The 5,666-nt window shown below is 40.3% G+C and overlaps 1 pseudogene; it reads left to right on the top strand.

Annotated features, from left to right (window-relative positions):
- Window positions 1–668: 668 nt before the first annotated feature.
- On the top strand, window positions 669–2,383 carry LOC139024518 (GTPase IMAP family member 4-like; annotated as a pseudogene).
- Window positions 2,384–5,666: the final 3,283 nt, after the last annotated feature.

The following is a 5,666-nucleotide window of genomic DNA, read 5'->3' on the forward strand; positions in this document are numbered from 1 at the left end:
TGGTTCTTCAATCTGAGTATTGGTGTTTTCAATAGAGTGTTGTGAAAACACTTTGGGGGTTTCAGTGCATGTAAAAGGCAGCATATTAAAACATAAATAAGATATTACTTTTCATCCTAATTTTACACACTCAACCACACAGCCACACTGTAAAAAAAATGCTGTAGTGTATTGAATTTCCCCTCCCAAAAAACATACTCATATAGCCACGTGAAGTAGGGGAGCTGAGGGTTCTGCAGCAGCCCCTGAAAATTCAGAATACGTTTTTTAAAATTATGGTTGTTGTAGATTGCTGCATTAAATGTTTCCATCATGTTCATTGTGATCTATGGTAGCCTATATTAGGCCTATCTTTTTTATCCTCCCCAGTTGTTAATTTACTCTGATGTACTTATTCATCATTGGTTACAAAAAATATTGCATGGCATTTACTAAACCTATGATAATGTAGGAAATGTCAACAATTAAAATCCCATCTGATTTGCAGTATTAAATACTTCTGCTCTGTTGCCTACTGAGTAATTGCTGGTGCATTTAAGGGCCAAGTGCACTGAATGACTAAGTTAATGAAATGGGATTGTATCAGTGATTTTATTAATGACATGTTGCTGAATATGTTTTCCTATATTACAGCATATCCAGGAGAACAAAACAGGAGAAGAGAAAGCATGGATACTCCTGTAATATGTAAGTTACAGTAGGCTAACTTCAGAGATACTCTGTTACAGTAAAAAAAGAAAATCTGCTCTTTACTGGCTCAAAGTTATCATTTTGATTTATTTTCAGTTTCTGAGCTGAGGATTGTCATTTTAGGGAGGACTGGAGCAGGGAAGAGTACATCAGGAAACACCATCCTGGGGAGAACAGAATTTGAAGTAGATTGTGCTGCCCAGTTGGTGACCAAACAATGCAAGAGGAGCAGTGAGACAGAAATGAGTGTTGCAGTCATTGACACCCAGGACCTGTTTGACAAACAACTCCCAGAGTCTTCAGTGAGGACCCAACTGGTGGAGTGCATCGTCCTCTCCTAGACCCCATGTCTTCCTGCTTGTTGTCCAAATTGCTCGCTTTACAGAGGAAGAGCAGAACACTGTTAAGAGGATCCAGGACATCTTTGGAGAGGCAGCAGTGAGACACACTATGGTTCTGTTTACCTGTGGATAAAGAATAAAAGAGAAGAGCATTGAGGAGTTCATCCAAGAGGCTGGTGAGGGTCTGCAGCGAATCATTGAGACATGTGGAAACCTGTACCACGTCTTCAATAATGAGGACTTGGACGACCATGAGAAAGTATAGCAGCTGATGGATAAAGTTACAGCCATGGTGAACGAGAATAAAGAGGAATGCTACACCAAAGACATGTACCAACAAGTGGAGAAAGACATCCAGAGCAGAGGAAGAACTGAAACGAGTGAATAAAAAAGAGCTGAAAGAGAAGGAAGACCTGGAGTCAGAAATAGCAATGAATGCACTGCAATCAAAAGACTATGATATACAAGAAAAACAGAAAGTGATAGATGACCTGCATGGACAAGTTAATTGGATAAGAGAGGACAAAGACTTGCTAAAAAATAAGAAACAGAGTCAGAGAGATGACAGAAACAAACTTTGAAATGACAAGTATTGTTGTTGAATTCGCTAGAACATCTGCTGAACATTGTACCACACAATAATGTTCTACCCCAACATGTTGTAAAAGAGCAGAGCAGTGGCAGACTGTTGGGATGGTGTCATTATGAAGTTAATGATTGACTTCATAACTCTCACTCCTTGGTGTTTGGCAGCCATGTTAGGCTTGGGCAGCCATTTTACTGTAAATGATTATACATGGACTCTGCAAATACAACAGCAGCCAGCATTTGAGCACTTATGTTGCACATTAACCTATATTATTTCATACGGAAAGAAGTTTGTTCAACAGGAAAACGATATTAGCAGGTGCGCATCCTCTTCGTAATTTGAAGCAGCAGGTAAAAAAATTAACATGTTTATTATATAACAGGTGAACTCCACTGCAAGCAGGGAAGTTTCCAACTCCAAAATGACTTTTTAGCTACCTTGCTATGGATTTCATAGACATGATAGAGCGAAAAGAACGAAAGAGATACTGCCTGGTGATAATTGACAGGTTTACCAGGTGGGTAGAAGCATTTCCTACCAGCAACTGTGATGTGCGAACAGTTCAATATTGCTAGTCAGGGAAATCATACCCAGGTTCGGAGTGCCTGAGGTTTTGTCTGCAGACAATGGTACCCATTTCACAGGAGATGTGGTTGCCCAAGTGGCAAAGATAATGGGTGTTGACCAGAAGTTTGTCTCCATCTATCACACGCGGAGTAACGGGATTACAGAGAGGGCTAATCAGGGCCCCGAGAACATCTGAAGGAGGAAAAAGGTCAGAGCCAAAGGATAGAAGCAGAGGGCCAAGACCAAACAGCCGGAAAGAAAGATGAAAAAGAAGGCTCTAGTCAACAAACAATAGAAGGAGACATCATTTCACACTCACACTCAGGTTCTATAACTAGGACACAGAGACTACACCGGGTCTGGTGGTTTGTTTTCCCCATCATCCTTTCCATGGGTCTCCTTGTTGACGCAGCCACAGGACCCAATGGGGGATCTGAGGAAAACAACAAATGGATACAAATGGTGAGAAAAATTGGAAATCAGACTAAGAGACCAGGAACCCAGATTTGAGTGTTTAGAAAGCCTATATCAACAACTGATCTGTTTGGGAGTCAGGTTGAGCCTATGAAAAGGACGTAGTTTGAAAGTGGGAATTTTATACTTTATGCAGAGAGGTAATGAGAAACAACCTACTAGGAGAAGGGAGACCACAGGACTGTTCTTTGGGAAAAGAACTGAGAGGTTAGCCGAGGATCATGGGGCAGATGTATGTTGGGGTGGTCACAAGAAGGGAGCAAACTTATCTAATGTGGTAAGTTAAGCAGGCAGATCCCTCTATGGCCTAGAACTCACCTCAGGAGAGGTGAGCTAGTCTTCATGGTAAGAACTACCCACTCGGTGCTGTGTAATTATACCAGCAGGTACCCATGGATAGAATTGTTAGGAAATGGAAGCTTGAGCATCATTCCCACACTGACCTCCCTAAGCCCGAAGTTAACCCCTGCCCTGTGTCTTTGTAGTAATGGAAAGGAAGAGATGGGAGATACTAGAGCTTCTCGTGTATATATTGGTCAACTGAGAGAAGAGTAAAGTGATAGGAGAAACTATGCTAAAGGGGATTTTAGTGTGTTAGACTTACAGCAACAGGTGACAGGTGTAAACATTTCCAAGATAGGGGATGGCACGGGAACACCTTTTGGATGGATGTGGGTATGCAGTGACAAGGGGTACCTCACTTTACCTCCTGGATGGAGGGGATGTTGTTATTTGGGGAGAACAGAAATTTACATGTTAAGAATTCTGGTCACCGATCTTTTCAATGAGACAGGTAAAACCAACTCTGGGGTACTGCAGCGTGCCAAACGACTCATCCCAGACAATCAGGAAGCCTATGGTCATGTCCTACACCTGGGTGAGATGTTTGGTATGTCAATCATACCCTCCTGGGGTGTGGCTGTCCTAGGAAATTGGGTAAACAATTTAACCTACTCTTTACAGGCCCATATGAAATTAACAATCCGAGAATTTAGCCACTCTCATTAGACATCCAAAATCTGAAAGCAGTCGTCAGCCGCCATGAGTTGGCTTTAGATTATCTTTTGGCGAAAGGAAGGATGACACTCTAACGTACTAGGTATTATTGATCCTGAAAATTGGGTTATGCTCCTCCCTGACTCCTCTGAGAATATGACTGTAATAATTGATAAGATTGCTGTTCTTAGTAAAACTCTCTCAAAATCTGAAAAATCTGTTGTGGACAAAATTGGTGACTGGTTTAAAACCTGTTTGGGCCAGGGGTGCTGCTAGCGGCACTCCTCCCACATTCCATTGAAAAGGCAGAGCGGCAAATTCAAAAAACAATTTCTTTGAAATATTTAACTTTCACACATTAACAAGTCCAATACAGCATTTGAAAGATAAACATCTTGTCAATCCAGCCAACATGTCCGATTTTTTAAATGTTTTACAGAGAAAACACCACATATATTTATGTTAGGTCACCACCAAATACAAAAAAGACAGACAGACATTTTTCACAGCACAAGTAGCCTGCAGGTAGCATGCACAAGCCAACCTAAATAACCTAGAATCAACCTAAATAACCTAGAAAAAACTACCTCAGATGACAGTCCTATAACATGTTACAAAATAAATCTATGTTTTGTTCAAAGAAATTGCATATTTTAGCTATAAATCAGTTTTACATTACTGCTACCATCATAGCTACAGTCAGAAATCGCACGGAGTAGCCAGAGAAAATACAGACACCAACGTCAACTACCTAATTACACATCATAAATCATTTCAGAAAAATATATGGTGGATAGCTAATGAAAGAGAAAGATCTTGTGAATAAAGCCAATATTTCCGATTTTTGAAGTGTTTTACGGCGAAAACACAATATACCGTTATATTAGCTTACTACAATAGCTAGCACACAGCAGCATTGATTCTAGTCAAACGGTAGCGTAGCACAGTTCGACAGATATATGAAAAAGCATCCCAAATTGGGTCCTTATCTTTGTTGATCATCCATCAGAATGTTCTCCAAGGGGTCCTTTGTTCAGAAACGTCTTTATTTCATCCAGAACGAACAAATTCCCTCTTGAATTAGCAGGTACACTTGCCGTGCGATGCTAACCTCTCATTCTTGAACCAATTCTTGCGTCGCATCACGTCTAAAGTCCAGAATAAATTTCAATAATATAATTAAACTATATTGAAAAAACATACTTTGGGATGATATTGTGACATGTATCAAAGAAAATCGAAGCCAGAGATCATATTCACCTTTAAAAAGCGTCTTCCATGAGCCGAGTACAGTTCCTACTTCGAGCCAAGGGAGAGAGAAAAAAAGTGCCACGTCTCATTCCAAGACGTTGTGTTCAGTCCCTGATAGAGATAATCGAGCGATTTCTTCTCTCACTTCCGCATTACAGCCAGGCGAAGGCGTGTGACGTGTTTCTACAGTCATAAGTGACATGCCCTTTTATAGACAAGGTCTTAAAGAGAGACTACTTTTTTGGAAATATCAATTCCGGTTATGAAATGGTCTGTAAAAGGAGTTCTGTGTCACTTAGAGAAATAATTCAAACGTTTTTAGAAACTAGAGACTGTTTTCTATCCAATTATAATAGATAATATGCATATTGTACGAGCAAAAATTGAGTACGAGGCCTTTTAAAAATCATACGATTTTCCCCCAATGTGAAAACAGCACCCCCTATCCTCATCAGGTTTTAATGGTAAATTTGGAAATGTGATGGGAAAAGTTAAGTTGACTTTGTTTTCATTGTTAACTCCTATACTTGTAGGAGGTTTGGTGATTTTGGTTACTGTTTATATTTATAGGAAAATGACTGTAACTGCTCTTGAACATGCTGGAATGATGGTGTTGGTGGAATCTGATACAAATTGTGCTGAAGGTGATACTGGTGCATTTCTGATTTATCTTAATCCCATTGTTTATTCAACTCGTGTTGTTCTTCCCAGGACTCAAGAGGAATGGGAGTATAGCCAGACTCACCCACCCCCACCAG

Source organism: Salvelinus sp. IW2-2015, unplaced genomic scaffold, assembly GCF_002910315.2.
Source record: "Salvelinus sp. IW2-2015 unplaced genomic scaffold, ASM291031v2 Un_scaffold1604, whole genome shotgun sequence".
In the NCBI taxonomy this organism is placed as follows: Eukaryota; Metazoa; Chordata; class Actinopteri; order Salmoniformes; family Salmonidae; genus Salvelinus; species Salvelinus sp. IW2-2015.